Source organism: Piliocolobus tephrosceles, chromosome 3 (genome assembly GCF_002776525.5).
Source record: "Piliocolobus tephrosceles isolate RC106 chromosome 3, ASM277652v3, whole genome shotgun sequence".
In the NCBI taxonomy this organism is placed as follows: Eukaryota; Metazoa; Chordata; class Mammalia; order Primates; family Cercopithecidae; genus Piliocolobus; species Piliocolobus tephrosceles.
In genome coordinates this window covers 145,356,398-145,375,503 of record NC_045436.1, presented here as the reverse complement: position 1 = coordinate 145,375,503, position 19,106 = coordinate 145,356,398, and the positions used below count along the sequence as shown (strand labels likewise).

Sequence of the window (19,106 nt, the reverse complement as noted above, 5' to 3'; positions counted from 1 at the left end):
TCCAACCGCCCAGGACCAGGCATCTCGCTAAGCGCTGACTCGGGGAAGGGAGGGCGCAGCCTTTGTCCCGCGGGTCTCCCGCGCCCACCTCGCCGCCCTGCCTCGACCCCCGTTCCCTGTGAACGCACCTGCAAACAAAGGCGCGCCGTTCCTTCGCCAACTTCCTCACCTTTGTCTCCCGGTCCTTCCGAGGTCAGGCGGGGATGCCGCCCCAGGTGCTACAACGAGCCCCAGGGTACCGGCACCAGCCAGCGGATGCCGTCGCTCAAGCAGCAGCGCGCACTGCCCGGGGCTCAAGTTGAAGCGAGCGGCGCCCGCGCCTCCCCGCCCCGCCCGCCCGCGCTGCCCGCCCGCCGCCGCCGCCGCCCATTGGCTGCTGGGGAGGCGCGTGGCCCCGCCCCGCCTGGCCGCACTCCAGCTGAGTGCTCCCGCGAGGTGCTCCCGCCAGATGCTGCCAGCTGCTAAAGGCCTGGTTCAGGGCCGGCAAAGAGGATCCGCCACCCCACATACTCCCTTCCTGGAACGAACGTTTCCCTTTTTGGACTCTCAGGACTTAGAAAGTTCATTCAAAGCCACTGAACCTCTTTAGAAAAAGTTGATGCTCTAGGCCTGCTGGGTTTCTGGTTTCTTTTATTTTCTTTTTGAGACAGGGTCTCGCTCTGTCACCCAGGCTGGAGTGCAGTGACTCGATCTCGGCTCACTGCAACCTCCGCTTCCTGGCTTCAAGCGATTCTCCTGCCTCAGCCTCCCTAGCAGCTGGGATTACAGGCACCCGCCACCATGCCTGCCTAATTTTTTTCTACTTTTATTTAGTAGAGACGGGGTTTCACCGTGTTGGCCAGACTGGTCTCAAACTCCTGGTCTCAAGTTAGCCGCCCGCCTTGGCCTCCCAAAACGCTGGGATTACAGGGGTGAGCCACTGCACTAGGCTAGGTTTCTAGGATCCTGATTGTGGGGAGATGGGGGGTGGGGAGGGTTGGTTGGGGAAAGGAGGTATTATTGCAGCCCACAGTCAAAAAGCCTTTGGGCAGAAAGACAGAAACCAAACTGTAGTTTGATAAATCTGAAGAATCAGATTTCAAGACGCAGCAAATCCTGAACCGAGCTGGCAAGTGTTTACAGATTACCTGTCAATTTACACAAAGCACTTAGCGGTTCACCCCTACACCCTTTTGTAATCCCTACCTCTTTTAAGACACCTTTTGTTTACAGCTGACTTGAAGCCAAGATCCCACAGGCACCCCCCTCCCCCCATATACATGGAAGCAGAAAATGTCCAACTGGCTAAGTGACAGCACTTTAAGAGTCCTGGCTAGCCACTAGTCAATATATAAGTTGGAAAGGAAAATCCAAGGTCTCTTACTGACTGTATTCTGTGAGCACTAAAAGTACTTCCTCGTTCTAATTGTTTCTGGGCAAGCATAAGTTATTTGGCCAATTAACAAAGTGAAATAGGGAGGCTGGGGCAGGAGAATTGCTCGAACCTGGGAGGCGGGGGTTGCAGTGAGCCGAGATCGTGCCACTGCACTCCAGCCTGAGTGATAGAGTGAGACTCCGTCTCAAAAAACAAAAAACAAACAAAAAAAAAAAAACAGCGAAATAGGCAGAGTGTAATTTGCCACGTTTTTGGGTATATTCAAAGCCTCATACACTCCTTTTACAAAGAAAGTAACAGAAAATAGGAAATACACATGGAAAATCAAGGGAGTATGTAAGTAGTAGGTCTTGTTTGGGTTTGGTAAAACACACCACAGGTGTACAGAAAACTTTAATGTTCATGTTTAAACGAGGATCAGGAGTCTTCTCATTTGTTCAACATTTACTAAGCTCCTCCTAAGTGCCAGGTTCTGTGCAGAAAATTTTATATTAGGCTTTTCCGGTTAACAGTTGTCTTTTTAGGGAGAGCATGATTTAACTCATGCTGTTTCTGAATCTATGATCAGTAACACTTCAATTATTCGTTAGAGTTATTGACAGTAAACTGCTCTGGCAACGACAATTGTTTGGATCACAGCCCAAACTGCAAGTGAGGCTAGAAGGTTTGAGACTTGGGGTTCAGCAGCCAGAACAGAGAGCAGCAAGCGCAGAGATAAGAAACAAGTTAACAGGATTGTACTTGTCACCCCTTCAAAGGCTGCCTCTCCTTCCTTACACATCATTCCAGTGAGTTTGGTTGTCTGATTCTCTGTCTATAGGAGGGCAGAAGCAACAACTAGATGGGTCTGCCAGATGTCCACAGGGTGCGGCAAGTGTGACAGCTGAAGGTCTGCTGGCAGGAAGTCATGTGTGACAAGTCCTGCCAATTCTGCCTCCTCCTGCTCTCTCCAGCTTGCCCCCTTCTCTCAACTCCATGCTGCCACCTTAGTTGCAGCCATCATCTCTCATCAGGAGGGCTGCTGTCATTTTTTTTTTTTGAGACAGTCTCACTAGTGCAGTGGCCGCTATCTTGGCTCACTGCAACCTCCTCCTCTTGGGTTCAAGTGATTCTCCTGCTTCAGAAAGGGGGTTTTGCCATGTTGGCCAGGCTGGTCTTGAACTCCTGACCTCAAGTAATCTACCCACCTCAGCCTCCCAAAGTGCTGGGATTTCAGACGTGAGCCACCGCACACGGCCTGCAGTAGTGTTTTAACAGTCTCCCTGCCTCCACTGATCTCTAACAAGCTATTCTCACAGGAGCCACACGTGTATCCCTTCAAAAACAAAAATCACAAATATGAGTATCCATGCTCAAACCTTAAAACCACAGTGGCTTCCCATTGCACTGAAGACAAAGTCTCCATCACTTTCAGGGTCTCACAGGATGGTCGCCTGGGATCAGGTCCCTGCTTCTATCTCCAGTGCGGCAACCACATTCCCTCCTCTTGGTCTCTGCTCTAGTCCCCTTTTCTTCTTCCAGTTCCTGGACCGTGCCCAGCTACTTTCCACCTCAGAGCCTTTGCACTGACTGTGACCCTCCTAGAATGCTTTCCCCTGCACTGCTCACCTGATGAATCCCTCTCATCTTTTAGGAATCTCAGCCCAAAAGTTGATTCCTTTGGAAGATGTTCCTGACAGGCAGTGTCCTCCCTGACAGCATCCCAGCCTTTTCCTTCATACCCCTGCTGCAGCTAGGTATTAAATATTTGGCAAATCATCTATTTATTATTCATCTCCTTCACTTTACAGTGAGCTTCATAAACTTACAGAGTCTGGTTTTGTTTCTGTACAGTGAAGAATTTAACCTTGGCTGAAGAGAGCCTCTGCCCTCAGCTTCCGGGACGTAAACTCGAACACCTTGGAATGTTGTGCCTGACCGGAGTGTTTCTGTTTGCCTAGGGGCCTTGGGTCACACTAGAAGGTCTAACAGGGTGATGTGGGGTGGGCGCTTGGCCCATGCAGTATCAGCTCCACCTCTGGAGGAGCTTGAGACTAAGATTAGCCCTGGACCAGTTGTCTGTGCCTCCGGGGTGGAGCCTCAATAAAAATCCTGGACACCAAGGCTTGGATGAACTTCTCTGGTTGACAATACTCTGTGCTACTGTCACACGGCAATGCCAGGGAAGTTATGCTGCCCAGGACGCTGTGGGGAGAGGACAACTGAAGGCTCAGAACTTCCCTAGACTCTGTCCTATGTGCATCTTCCTTGGGCTGATTTTAATCAGAATCCTTTCCCTGTCACAAACCACAACCATGAGCATAATCACAGCATTCAGTGAGCTCTGTGAGTCCTTCCAGCACATTATCAAACCTGAGGCTGGTCTTGGTGACTGTTCTCTGACTTGGCAGTTTCCCATTGTATTTTCAGCAGTAAGCACATTTCCTGACATACAGTAAGTGCTTAATACATCCACTATTGATTAAATTAAATGAGTTACTATTTTTTGAGAGATCTTTTTAAATGACCAGGTAATCAGCATATAATACTTTAATGATTTAAATAACAAATTTCCATTTTGCAAATACCTATTTACCAGTTAAGGTCCAGATCAAACAAATGCCATCTTTCCCATGAGGCCTTTCCCTACTTCCTGAGGGCTCGTCATCCTTGCCTTTGTGTTCTCTGGCCCACTGCTTTGCTTTCGAAGCATTAAGTAGTAATAAAGCATATTTCTGACCAGCTGGGCAATATAGCGAGACCCACATCTCTACAAAAAATTTTAAACATGAGGCCAGGTGGCTCACACCTGTAATCACAGCATTTTGGGAGGCCAAGAGTGGATGGATCACTTGAGGCCAGGAGTTCGAGACCAGTCTGGCAAACATGGTGGGACCCTGTCTCTACTAAAAATACAAAAATTAGCTGGGCATGGTGGCATGTGCCTGTAATCCCAGTTGCTCAGGAGGCTGAGTCAGGAGAATCACTTGAACCTGGGAGGCAGAGGTTGCAGCGAGCAGAGATCACACCACTGCAATCCAGCCTGGGCGACAGAACGAGACTTTGTCTCAAAAAAAAAAAAAAATTTTTTTTTTTTAAACATTAGCCAGGTGTGCTGGCTTGCACCTGTTGTCCTAGCTGCCTGGGAGGCTGAGGCAGAAGGATTGCTAGGAGTTTGAGGCTGCAGAGAGCTATGATCTTGCCACTGTACTCCAGCCTGTATTACAGAGCGAGATACTATCTCTAAAATAAATGAATGAATGAATAAAAATAAAACATCTGTTTTTGTGAAGGATATCTATGTTAGATAAACTCTGAATCCCTACCACCTGGGCATGGGGCTTGCACAGAGCAGGCACACAAACAGTGTTTATGCAATAAAGGCAGTTTTTTAAAAACAGGTCTGGTTCATAGAAAGATATGTTCAATTATGTGTGAAATTCTGGTACATATTACAGCTCATTCCCTGATAAACATGGTAGCTGTTACTGTAGTAACTATTATGAAGATGTTCTATTGTTTCCTATTTTTTCTTTCTAAAAATAAAAATCTTCATCAGAATTATGATACACTTTAAAAAGCTAGATATGCTTTAAATAAAAATATGGAAACTGATCACCCAACTTTTAAAAGGCATCTGACTTCCTAATTAGAATGAAATATCACAGTTTATTTTATTTACAAAATACAGAAAGAAAAAAAAATCCAACAAACCTAACCACTCATCTTTCTCTCATAGAAACCTAATTGAAAATTCAACCAGCATACCAATAATCTATGATGTCCCCAAGTAGCATAGAAAAATCAATTTTACTTCCTTCAGACCTGCATTTAAACTGGATAATAACTGATATAACGTGCAACAGCCATAATCCAATTTCAATTTGTTTGATTAGATAAGTACAAACATTAAACAAGAAAGTCACAGGATTGTCATGACACTGTTCATGCTGTTAACTCATTATAGAACAAAGCACTGTCATTTGCTCCTAGAGAACATGCTACTAAAATCTATAGACATGAATTTGAACTATCCTTAAGTAACATCCACAAAGATCCTTATATTGCCCAGCCAAAGATAAAAGCAGCTCTGAACTTGGAAGCCGCTTCAAAATCTCCTGAATTGAGGATAAGGGAATCCCTGAAGGATTCCTTAAATATTTGAGACTATTTTAACATCCATTTGTATGACACTTGCATAATCAGAGAATATCAAAGCAGCACCCAAGTTAGTGGTCTCAAACTATAACGTGCATCCTAACACTTAAAATAACAGTGCCACAGTTTTGGCCGGGCGCCGTGGCTCATGCCTGTAATCCCAGAACTTTGGGAGGCCGAGCCGGGTGGATCACGAGGTCAGGAGTCCAAGACCAGCCTGGTTAAGATGGTGAAACCCCGTCTCTACTAAAACTACAAAAATTAGCCAGGTACAGTGGCAGGCACCTGCAATCCCAACTACTCGGGAGGCTGAGGCAGAAGAATCGCTTGAACCCAGGCGGCAGAAGTTGCAGTGAGCTGAGATCGCGCCACTGCACTCCAGCCTGGACAACAGAGTGAGACTCCATCTCAAAAAAAAAAAAAAAAAAAAGACAATGCCACAGTCTCACCTAGAGGGTGTGACTCAGTAGGTCTCAGACTCCCCGCTTTTTTCACATAAGTACTGTCCCTTCTGACCGAAATGATTTGGAGGCAGGTGTTTTGTGGGCTGTACACTGAGGATTCAAAGCTGTTTCTAGAGAAGGGGACCGGTACTTTGCGTCAGTGAAGAAAGTCAGATGACAGATAAAGACACTGGAGAATGGCGTGCTGCAGCTCTTCCTGTGTCCCGCTCTGCACTCTGAGCTCCTTGAAGGCAGCAACCATGCTTTACTTGTTTCTGTATCTTTTGTGCCCAGTTCAGCACTGAGCACTTAATAAATGAAGTGCATTCGGGGCAAAGTGGCATGCATCTACACTCACACCTATGTGGACAGCAGAAGCATTCACCACGGGTACATTTCTGACGGTAACATCACAGCAAGGTTATCAACAGAGCAGGCGGGATGTTTTGGCAGGACCTTGAGGTAGATCAATGCCTTTCAAACTTCAGTGTGCAAATGTATTGTCTGAGGACTTGTTAAATGCAGGTTCTGATTCAGTGGGTCTGGGTAGGGCCCTGTCATCCTAAAAACTACACCCCAGGTGATGCCCAAGTTCTTATTCAGAGGCTCCACTTTGAATAGCAAGAATCCAGACGTGAATCATCCAAACCATGATCACAGGGACAAATGAGCAGCAAAAAAGATCTTCAAAGAGCTTGGACAGTGAAAGCCAGGGAGGCCAGGTGCGCTGGCTCACACCTGTAATCCCAGCACTTTGGGAGTCTGAGGTGGACAGATCATTTGAGGTCAGGAGTTCGAGGCCAGCCTGGCCAACATGGTGAAACCCCGTTTCTATGAAAAATGCAAAGATTAGCTGGGCATGGTGGTGCACGCCAGTAATCCCAGCTACTTGGAAGGCTGAGGCATGAGAATTCACTTGAACCTGAGAGGCAGAGGTTGCAGTGAGCCAAGATCACACCACTGTACTCCAGCCTGGGTGACAGAGGGAGACTGTCTCAAAAAAAAAAAAAAAAAAAAAACAAAAGAGAAAAAAAAAAAAAAAAAAAAAAAGGCCAGGCACAGTGGCTCATGCCTGTTTATCCCAGCACTTTGGGAGGCCAAGGCAGGCGGATCATGAGGTCAGGAGATCGAGACCATCCCAGCTAACACAGTGAAACCCCACCTCTACTAAAAATACAAAAAATTAGCTGGGCGTGGTGGTGGGCACCTGTAGTCCCAGCTACTTAGGAGGCTGAGGCAGGAGAATGACACAAACCCAGGAGGCAGAGCTTGCAGTGAGCCGAGATTGGGCCACTGCACTCCAGCCTGGGTGACAGAGCAAGACTCCGTCTCAAAAAAAAAAAAAAGAAAGAAAGAAAAAAAAGAAAAGAAAGTCAGGGAGTTGTGGACTAACGGTAATATTCCCAACTTATTTTAAAGCACTCTGTAGGCCAGGTGCAGTGGCTCATGCCTGTAATCCCAGCACTTTAGGGGGCTGAGGCAGGCAGATCAGGAGGTCAAGAGACGGAGACCATCCTGGCCAACATAACAAAATCCCATCTCTATTAAAAATACAAAAATTAGCTGGGCGTGGTGGCATTGAGTAATCTCAGCTACTTAGGAGGCTGAGGCAGGAGAACTGCTTGAACCTGGAAGGCAGAGGTTGGAGTAAGCTGAGATTGCACCACTGCACTCCAGCCTGGTGACAGAGTGAGACTCCATCTCAATAAAAAGAAGGAAAGAAAAAAAAAAAAAGCACTGTGTACCTGATTATTGCTCCTGGAGGAATCTGTAACGTGTATTTGTAAAAGAAAGCCCCCACTGCCCCACAAGACTTATCAGTCACAGCAGAAGCTCAGCTTGCACTCACATAAGGATGTACCCTTTATCTAAAAGACCTCCAGGGGTTGCCACAGTATCTCTTTAACTCAACTCTAACAAAAATTTTGAAAAAAAGGAAAAGAAATTCACCTGCTCAATGGCCTGGAGTCTTCCTGTTCTGCCCTGTAAAATGCAAAGGCTATTTATAATAAATGTGTATAACAAGAATCTTTGTTAAGTAGAAGAGATTCCCAAGCCCTAGACAGGCAGCATAGCTCATTCTCTTCATGTAATATTCAGCAGAAAAAACCTCTCACTACTCCAAAGACTGTGGGCCATTCCCTGGCCTTCGCTGTACTATAAAGAGATTTGACTTATCTTCCCATCACCCACCACCCACCACATCTCTTCTTCCTAACTGCCGCAGGGGGTAGCAAGGGTGAGCATAAATTGTTATCCTCCGTGGTTCAAAATCCTAAGGGAACCAGCATAACATTCAATTCTCTCTCTTTTTTTTTTTTGAGACAGGGTCTCACTCTGTCACCCAGGCTGGAGTGCAATAGCGAAATCTTGGATCACTGCAACCTCTGCCTCCCGGGTTCAAGCAATGCTCCCACCTCAGCCTCCCGAGTAGCTGGGATTACAGGCATGTGCCACCATGTCTAGCTAATTTTTGTATTTTTAATAGGGATGGGTTTCACCGCGTTGGTCAGGCTGGTCTCGAACTCCCAAAGCGCTGGGATTACAGGTGTGAGCCACCACGTTCAGTCCTTTCAATTCTTAAAATGTTCAACCATCTCCCCACTCAACTCCCTGGCTTGCTCTCCCCGGAAGGCAGAATTGCAAGGAAGGACCGGGATACTGCACATATAGGGACACAGAGTCACGGAGGGCCAAGGACAAAGCTGGCTGTCTGGCAAGTTCCATGACTATAATTCGAGAAAATCATGTTTGTGTTTCTGCATCAGAAACTCCAGCTGAAACTGATACTAAACCCATGGCTGGGAAGGTGGGGTTAGGAGAGTAAGACAGTAGGGGCTAGGGAGTGAAGCCAAGAGAAGTTCTTTAAAAATAAATAATAATTTTCCCTCACTGCCAGCCCACCAATGATCTGATTTCTGTCCCTGCAGTTTAGCCTTTTCCAGAATGTCATATAAAGGGGTCCTGTAATACCTAGCTTTCTGAACCTTGCTTCCTTCACTTAGCGTAATTGTTGAGTGTATGAACAGTTCATTCCTTTTTATTGCTGAGAATTCTTTTGCATGGATGTACAAGAGTCTGTGTATCCTTCTACTAGTTGATAGGTATTTTACTGTTTCCAGTTTTGGCAACTATGAATAAAGCCAATAATAAGAAAACCAACAACACAGTTTTTAAAATGGGCAATAACATTTGAACAGATACGTCACCAAAGACAAATGTTTTTCACAAGCACATGAAACATGCTCAACGTCGGTTTGGAAAATGCAGATTAAAACCACAGTGAGTTACCACTCCACACATTTTAGAATGCGAAAATCACCACCACCACCACCCTCAAACAAACAAACCAAAAAATCCTGGCAATGCCAACTGCTGGTGAGGATGCAGAGCAACCGGAACTTTCTTACTTTGCTGTTGGGAATGCAAAATGGCACAGCTCCTCACAAAGTGGGCTGGCAGTTTCTCATAAACGTAAGTGTGCTGTCACCCTACAACCCAGTGATCCCACTCTTACGTATTTACCCAAGACGAGTGAACACTTCTATTCACACAAAAACCTGTATGTGAATGATTATAGTGGCTTCATTCATGGTTCATGATTAACTTCCCTTTTAAGATGGATGGGCAACTGTCTCTTGATGGGTTTATCTCAGTTTTCCATGTTGACAGACCTGGACACCATCAGTCGTCTTTAAACATTCATTAGGAGATTACAAAATAGAACCTCTTTACTTTCTTGGTGGTCACAAAACTCCATGCTCAGGAGCTTACTGTTGAGGCTAAATCCCAGAGGACGGTTTAAGCAGGAGCTTACCCGATGATCACTACTTCCAGTGCCAAGAAGCATAAAAACAAACAAGCTGCTATTTTCACCCTCAACTGTTCTGAATCTTGCCTCCCTCCTCCTCCTCAGTTTGCTTTTCCTATTCCACCTATGTGCCCTCATCCCCTAAAGAGATATCAGCTACATTAGAAGGCCACAGAAACTGAGGCTGATATAATTTTGATCCTTCAGTGTTGAGTTTAAATAAAAACATCATATATGGTTGCTGTTATTTGTTTTATCTTCACATTCAATTGGAAGTTCCTAATTTGAAGGGTAGTGTCCTTTTATTATTTCATTTCATTTTTGAGACAGAGTCTTGCTCTGTCACCCAGGATGGAGTGTAGTGGTGCGATCTCCACTCACTGAAACCTCTGCCTCCATGGTTCAAACGATTCACCTGTCTCAGCCTCCCAAGTAGCTGGGATTATGGGTGTGCGCCACCACGCCTGGCTAATTTTTTGTATTTTTAGTAGAGATGGGGTTTCACTGTGTTGGTCAGGCTGGACTCGAACTCCTGACCTCAACTGATCTGCCTGCCTCAGCCTCCCAAAGTGCTGGGATTACAGGCATGAGCCACCACGCCCAGCCAACAGTGTCCTTTTAGATCAGTTTTAGTGTATTACCATTCTGTACCTGTTTTGATAAATAAAAGCTTTATTGGAACACAGCCATGCACATTCATTTGTATTTTGTCTGAGGGTGCTCTTGCCTAACATGGCAGAGACAGCATGACCTACAAAGCCTATTTACTGTTCGGTCTTTTGCAGAAAGTCTACTGACTTCTTCTCTAGCAGAATGGCCTTTTAGTCATTCTATTAATATAAACGATGAGTATACTATTTGTTAGCTTTGTATAGCTACTAACATCTGAGCAGCATTTTCTATCTTCAGAGCATTTGTCATATCTACCATGTCACTATAGCACCCCATTAGCCCTATTAAATTAGCTATTATTATTACCAACCCCCTTTTTGTAAACAAAATAGGCTCAGAGGGAATGAGTGAACTCAATTATAAGAGGTGAAGCCAAAATCTGTACCTGTCTCATTCTCCAAATCGTCTGCTCTTGTCACAAATAAATTGATACATCACACACAGCAAACTGATCATTTAGCAGGTAAGTGAAGATCAACTTGAATTTTCATCTGCCTAAATGCTCCATTGAGCTCACTCAATTAAAGTTCCACACAAAGTTCACATATGGGGCTCCTGTTCTCTGAGATGAAGTCCCCATGTACCCTCATTCCTGGGACTTAGGGACTGCTTAGCCTACAAAAAACTTCTCTTGTGTACAGTCTGTATTCCTTTCATATATATTAGTTAATTATATTGATAATTACCAGGGAGCTGATCTAGGTTTTGTAGGACCTAAAGTTTAGACAATTTCTGGGGCCTTTTTTTTTTCTTTTTTTTAAAGAATACAAAAATATCTTCCTTTTGCAAAACTATTTTACAAAAACCATGTGATCTAACTGCTAGCCCTCCTCCTAGGGTCTTGAAAGGGGCTCTACATTTTCAGCCTTCTGAGTAGTTAGGTCTACAGGTACACCGTGCCTGGCTATTTTTTTTTTTTTTTTTAGAGATGGGGTCTTGCTATGCTGCCCAGGCTGGTCTCAAAATCCTGGCCTCAAGCAATCCTCCCACATCACTCTTTCAAAGTGTTGGCATTACAGGGTGAGCCACCACACCCAGGTGATTTTTAAATTATGGTCCACAGATAGAATTAGTGTCACTTGGGAACTCAGTAGAAATGCAAATTCTCAGGCTCCACCCTACACCTACTGAATTAATCAGAACCACTGAGGCTGGGGCAGAGCCAGCTTTGTTTGAAAAAGACCCACAGTGGATTCTGACATGCACTTGAATTTGAGCATCACTGCTTTACTGGACCACAGATTCTGCTTTCTTCACTGGTACAAAATTTTTTGAGGAAAAGAGGGGAAACTGCATCACTGAAGTGAGCTGTATAATTTTTCTTTAGGAACACAACAATCCAGTGACCAATTTGAACCATAAGCAATCTCAGTTTCAGAATTTCAGAAATCCATGACATGTGAGATGTGTCAGGATTAACCAGAAGTAAAGGCTGGCAACTCAGCGTCTACTTTGATGGCTTCTGATTGCACTGATGATAAATTAACAGGACTCATGACTTATTAATTGAATGGAAAATGTATATTTAAAGACTCCTGATACAGTCAGAAGACTAAATCAGTAATTCCAAACTCTGAATAATCTTAGAAGTCAAAGAACTTTCCACAAAGGAGCTAAATTACTTACCTCAAGCAAAATTCCTTTTTATTTAAAGAGTTGAGATTGGACCAAATTGGTCCTTTTAACCACCAAAGAGCCATTTTATTATTTTTGCCACCAAGGACCTCTTATTTTCATCTTTTTTCTTTCACATCAATGGTTGTGTGTCAACTTTGTAACAAGGTTTGTGGAAGGCACATTTCAGACATGCACATGAAAGGCCAATCACCATGCTTATGAACTATTAAAGGATCAATAATATTTATTTCTTGTACATGTGTTACCTTGATTTGTCCCCACACCACCTTTCTTTTTTTTTTTTTTCTTTGAGACAGAGTCTTGCTCTGTCGCCCAGGCTGGAGTGCAGTGGCACAATCTCGGCTCACTGCAACCTTCACCTCCCGGGTTCAAGTGATTCTCCTGCCTCAGACTCCTGAGTAGCTGGGATTACAGGTACCTGCCTATAAACAGAAGAATAAAGTAGAAGAAATCAGTGTAGCCAATTTTAAAGCTGCATATATAGCTATAATAATCAACAGTGTGTGGTAATGGCAAGTAATCCTAGCCCTAGGACTAAAATGGGCTGGGCACAGTGGCCCATACCTGTAATCCCAGCACTTTGGGACGCTGAGGTAGGAGGATCACTTGAGGCCAGGAGTTTGAGACTAGTCTGGGCAACACAGCAAGACCCCATCAATATGATTTTCTTTTTATAATTAGCTGGGTGAAGTGGCACATGCCTGTAATCCCAGCTACTCTGGAGGCTGAGGTGGGAAGATCACTGAAGCCTGGGAGATCCAGGCTGCAGTGAGCTGTCATCTTGCCACTGTACTCCAGCCTGGGTTGAGACCCTGTCTCCAAAGAAAAAAAAAAAAAGAAAAGGAGGCCTAAAAATAAGGCCAATGTCTAAAGGGACTACCCTATAAACAAAGTGGGCCAGAATTTTAGATTCCGAAGGCAGACAAGGAATATACGTGAAATGAAAAAAATTCCAAGAAAAAAAGGCTTGATATTTTTTGGTTTAGATCTTTGTATTAATTTCCTTGCCAATTATACAACTGCCTACTTTTCTTAACAGGCTTATTACCTAGGAAGGCTTATGGCATTTATTACTAAATACCTAGTATTTAGTAAATATTCTATATAGTCCTATAGAAACAAGAAAATATGAGGTCGAAGTGGGCCCCAGTCACCCCACCCTGCTTGTGGGTGTCTCCTGAAATGAACAGAGTGTGAATGAATATGCACTACATTTCACCACCTTCAAGTTTAAGTGGAAGAGAGAAAAAACATTCAAGTGTCTAAAAACTTAGGTACCAAACCATGTTATACATCATTTTGGGGGAAGACATCATTCTCTGGCAATAAACTGCTCACCCATGAAATGAAGTAATCCTTCTAGGAAAGAATGATTAATTATTTAATAAATGTTGTCTGTTGTTAACTTCACTGAGAAAAATAAACAGGAGGAAGTGCTCCAGGAATCTCAACAAGCAGCATCCTCTGCCTCCAGCCCACTGTGCCCGCTGCTGCCAGTGCAGATGAGGGAGGGCGGAGCGAGAGGCAGCGCAGAGGGAGGGACAGCATTCTCTCCTGAGTGCCCACCAGGGGACAGGGGCCTGTGCCAAGCCCTCTGCCATTTAATATCTTATAACCAAGCTGCATGAAGGTTCCAAAGTTTCCATCTCTACACAAGAGGGACCTGGGGCACAGTGTGTAACTGGCTCAGGGTCACCCAGCTAACAGAGGCAGATCAGGAAGCCAACCAGTGTGCCTGACTCCAAAGGCCCTTTCATTTAAGATGCCATATAATTGGTACCACCTAGAGGAGAGACAGCTGGGTGAGGAAGATGGAGGAGCAAGCTGGGTAGCAGAAGGGGTTCCCACTGCCCTGACTGTAGAAGGCTGAAAAAATATCCCAAAGAAATCAAGTCCTAATCCCTGGAACCTGCAAATGTTACCTTATATAGATTATATATACACACACACATACTTTTTTTTTTTTTTTTTTTTTTTTGAGACCAAGTCTCACTCTCACCCAGGCTGGAGTGCAGTGGCACAATCCCAGCTCACTGCAACCTCTGCCTCCTGGATTCAAGTGATTTTCTTGCCTCAGCCTCCCAAGTAGCTGGGATTACAGGTGCGTGTCACCATGCCCAGCTAATTTTGTATGTTCAGTAGAGAGCCGAGGTTTCACCATGTTGGCCAGGCTGGTCTTGAATTCCCCACCTCTGGTGATCTACCCACGTCAGCCTCCCAAAGTGCTGGGATTACAAGTGTGAGCCACCGCACCCAGCCATATATATATATATATATATATATATATATATATATTTATTTTTTTTAATGGCTGGGCATGGTAGTGGCTCATACCTGTAATCCCGGCACTCTGGGAGGCCCAGGTGGGCAGACAAACTGAGGTAGGGAGTTCAAGACCAGCCTGGCCAACATGGTGAAACCCTGTCTCTACTAAAAATACAAAAATTAACTGGGTATGGTGGCTCTTGCCTGTAGTCCCAGCTACTCAGGAGTCTGAGGCGGGAGGATTGCCACTTGAACCCAGGAGGTGAAGGCTGTAGTGAGCCAAGACTGCACCACTGCCCTCTAGCCTGGGCAACAGAGTGATACTCTGTCTCAAAAAAAAAAAGGGGGGGGGGATGCGGGGTGAGGGGGTCTTCACAGATGTGATTAAGCTAAGGATTTTGACATGAGGATATTATCCTGGATTACCTGAGTGGGTCCTAAATCCAGTCTTAAGTGTCCTTCTAAGAGACAGGCAGCAAGATTACATATTTGGCAGAGGAGAAAGTGATGTAGCCACAGCTAAAGAATGCTGGCAACCACCACAAGCTGGAGGAGGCACAGAACAGATTCTTCCCTAGAGCCTCCAGAGGGAGTGCAGCTCTGCTAACACCTTGATTTCAGCCCAGGAAAACTGATGTGGAGGCCTGGCACGGTGGCTCAAGCCTAAAATCTCAGCACTTTGGGAAGCCAAGATGGGAGGATCGCTTGAACCTAGGGGTTCAAGACCAGCCTGGGCAACATGGCGAAATCCTATCTCTACAAAACATGTTTTTAAAATAAAAAACATTAGCCAAACATGGTGGTGTGCATCTGTAGTCCCAGCTACTGAGAAGGCTGAGGAGGGAGGATACCTTGAGCCTAGGAGGTCAAGGCTGCAGTGAGCTATGATTGCGCCACTGTTCTCCAGCATGGGTGACAAAGCAAAACCCTGTCTCTCACAGAGAAAAACAACAGAAGACTGATATTGAACTTCTGGGCTTCCAGACTGTGAAAGAATAAATTTCTGTTATTTTAAGTCAGTAAATCTGTGGTAATCTGTAGCTACAACAAACAAATACACTGACCTGCTAAGTACAAGCTGGCAGTTATTGCTTGCTACGTAGTACACCCCAGCTCTGCTGGGCCGCAAGTACCAAGAGATAAACCCCCATTCTGCTCAGGCACTCTCAACTCCTTTTCTTTTCCTTTCTTTTTTTTTTCAAGACAGAGTCTAGCTCTGTTGCCCAGGCTGGAGTGTATTGGTGCCATCTTGGCACACTGCAGCCTCTGCCTCCCAGGTTCAAGGGATTCTCCTGCCTCAGCCTCCTGAGTAGCTGGGATTACAGGCGCAGGTCACCACACCAGGCTACTTTTTGTATTTTTCATAGAGACGGGGTTTCGCCACGTTGGCCAGGCTGGTCTCGAACTCCTGGCCTCAAGTGATCCGCCCGCCTCGGCCTCCCAAAGTGCTGGGATTACAGGCGTGAGCCACTGTACCTGGCCTCAACTCCTTTTCTGAAGTTTCCTCTACCTTCCCTCATGTGGTCCTCCACACCAGATAACTGCAGTGTCCACACTAACAGCTAAAAGGAGTAGGAAACACTGACTCATTAATTTAGAATTCACGGTTTCGGACACAGTTCAGCCACATTTTTGTATAAAACTGAGCAAGTCGTGTAGAAGTTCTAGGTCTCAGTTTCCTCATCTGTAAAAGGGACACAATGCTACACGCTATAGTCCTGAAAGGACTAATGGAGATAATATGCAGAGACTTTCAGTAAACCAGAAAACATTGTTTCAAAACGTGCACAGTTCTGACTATTCTCTCCTTCAGATAATCAAAAGTATTTTTAAGCATCTAATATAAGTATAACACTCATGTTGAACCACACACAAGGAAGTATAAGACATTGCACTGGCCGTCAAGGAATTCATAGTCTAACCAGGGAGACATACACATCTGTGACATTAGTGACAACCCGAGGTTGAAGAGATCTAGTACCATGAAGATATGCATGACTGCAGAGGTGAAAGACAGCACAGGGCATGGTGTGCCGTGAAGATTCACTCCCATTTGTAGGGGTGGCGTATATTTCCCCACTCCTTGAAGTGAGGCGCAGTTACACATCTTGCTTTGGCCAGTGAAATGTGAGCAAAAGTACTAAGCATCATTTCCAGCAGAAATGTTCAGAGTCAGTGCATCTTTTCCTTCTGCCACCATTGTTGCCAATACTCTAGTCTATATAGTGACTGTATCATCAGCTTTAGACAGAGAATGAGGACAATGATCCAGGAAGCCATGTCTTCAGCCAACCTACCATGGACATTTAGCAGGAAGAGTTGTTATAAGCCACTGAGATTTTTGGTTGTTATTACAGTCTAACCCAGCCTGTGCTGAAGGACACGAATGGTGATAGAAAGGCTAACAGAACAGGTGGGACCTGCAGTAAGTCCTAAGGACAGGGATGTCACATAATACTGGCATAGGGCTTGACAGTCATTTAGAAAGTTCTTCATGGGACTCATGGGCCCATGTTATTACTTGTCTCTTCCTCTTAGTACATCCCATGAGGGCAAGAACCATGGTGTTCTCATTCATGGCTACATCCTTGGTGCCAAGCATAGTGGCAGACACATGCTAGGGACTTAATACATGAGTGTCCAATAAATCCCCAGAAAGCTAGATGGGATCAATAGAGGAACAAGGAGGGAGAAAAGGAATTCCATGGCTTGACATCTCAAGTTAGGAATGAGGAAGATGTGGCCTTGGAGATGAAGAAAGCCAACTTTACAGATCACTGTAAGATACACAGGAAGAAATCTGGTTAAATTATAACGATAAAGGTTTAAAAAAAAATGGGGCTGGGTGCAGTGGTTCATGCCTATAATCCCAGCACTTTGGGAGGATCCACCTGGGTGGATCACCTCAGGTCAGGAGTTCAAGACCAGCCTGGCCAACATGGTGAATCCCCGTCTCTACTACAAATACAAATAATTAGCCGAGCGTGGTGTTGCATGCCTGTAATCCCAGATACTCAGGAGGTTGAGGCAGGAGAACTGCTTGAACACAGGAGGCAGAGGTTGCAGTGAGCTGAGATTGTGCCACTGTACTCCAGCCTGGGCGACTGAGTAAGATTCCACCTCAAAAAACAACAACAACAACAACAACAACAACAACAACAAGATAGTACCCTATATGGATGACGAGAGCCATTTCTATCCTCCTGCCCTGGTTAGCATACTTCTGTGGTATAATCTGCTCTACCAGTTCTGGGGCCTAAGAGAATGATTAACAATGTTATGATTAGAAGTGACCCAACATTTGACCACTTAAGATACGTATCTTCTCTTTTTTTAAAGAAGCACTCTAATTTGTACAGTGTAGACATATTTAAACCTTATCTTTTATTTAAAAAAAAATCCCCTCTTTATTTTCAACCCTTGACTTAGTGAATTTAATAAATAATATCAGGTTTTATCTTTCTTAATAAATAACTTCTACACCTTCTCTTACATCAGTGAAGAAGACAAAGCAAGCTCAAAGCTGTAGAGAGATGAATCAGGACATTTCCTTTAGGTAAGAAGGGGCTGAGACAATTACGCTAGGCCACTGAATTTGTTGGGGGAAATATATTAAGAAATTTCACAGCATCCATTAGTTATAATGCTTTTAGCAATTGCTGCTAATCTTCACAATGGGATTCCTGGTGGGATTCGTTGCCAAACTTGTTTGGCAAGCAAGTACCTCTAGGGCTGAGGTGGTTCTATGACATGATGATTCTCTGATTAATGTGGAAGGCCACAAGTGCCATTTGGATAGGTCAATAAGTATTAATTAGCTGCAGAGATAAATTTCTAACATTGTGTTCTTGTAGCTGCTTAGGGATTTTACAGAAGGAAAAAAATCCTCAAAATACTCCTGTTTTAGAATGCATAGCATTTCCCAACTATTGAATAATAGAGAAGTCAGAGAAAAAATCTGTATTTTAAACACTCATTGGCTAATGGGGCATTACAATTGAACTCCGTTTATTTATCAAAATTTATATCCCATTTCCTTCCCAAAAGAATTAAGTGGCTTACAATAAAAGGCACATGCAGCCTATCATATTTTAAATTTAGAAAAGTAAAATTTAAAGCCAAATATAAGGAAGAGAAAGTAATTCTATAAATTAGGCAAAATATTAGTTGGAACCACATTCAACCATTTCTGATTCACAAAAACAGCAATGCTATATGATTCTATCTGATTTAATTACTGCAATTGAGGGCTTAATTTAACTTGAAACTTCGTAGCAAAAAGGGAAACATGATAAACTATACAATTTTCCCTGTTAACCAAATTCTTACAAGCAAATCCTTTGACAAACAATATTTTCTAGATACTGAAATCTAAAAGAAATCTGCATTTCCGTTTTTTATCCAAGGGCAACTTAACAATATAAAGAACGTCTTCGGTGATGATATTACCAAAGAAGGAGAGATTTCCATCATGGGATCATCACTTACTACTGCACTGAATGCAATGGAAGTGCTGTTCGTAAGAACACAACACTTTTCAGGGAAGGCACAGGAGGCAGGGGCAGGGCTAAGTAAATGAAAGTCTGAAAATCTAGCTTCGTTATCCTGTGCCCAGATAACAATGTCATCATTCAGAATCCCTAGAACCATGTTTTCTGACCTGGTGGGTCCCAGAAGTGCTGGCCCTCTGAAGGTTCACTGATAACGAAGCCAATAATATGTCTTCTGCTTATCTAGTGTTGACTGCGGGACAGCTCAGAGCCTT

At 44.3% G+C, this 19,106-nt stretch overlaps 1 protein-coding gene and 1 non-coding gene across 7 annotated transcripts in view; both read right to left on the bottom strand.

The window, feature by feature from the left end:
- The window catches only part of APBB2 (amyloid beta precursor protein binding family B member 2), a 414,785-nt gene that overhangs the window by 46,363 nt on the left and 349,316 nt on the right, over positions 1–19,106 (bottom strand). The window contains exon 1 of one of the 6 annotated variants that reach the window (XM_023224586.1): positions 170–333. The exons of 4 other annotated variants lie outside the window; for them this stretch is intronic. The gene's annotated coding sequence lies outside the window, so the exon portion shown is untranslated. Of the gene's footprint in view, positions 1–128; positions 334–19,106 lie in introns of those variants that run through there. One more of the 6 variants, XM_023224585.1, reaches the window with a different exon arrangement.
- On the bottom strand, positions 12,189–12,290 carry LOC111550954. Its single transcript, XR_002734214.1, has one exon. It is a non-coding gene; the product is annotated as a small nucleolar RNA U13 (small nucleolar RNA).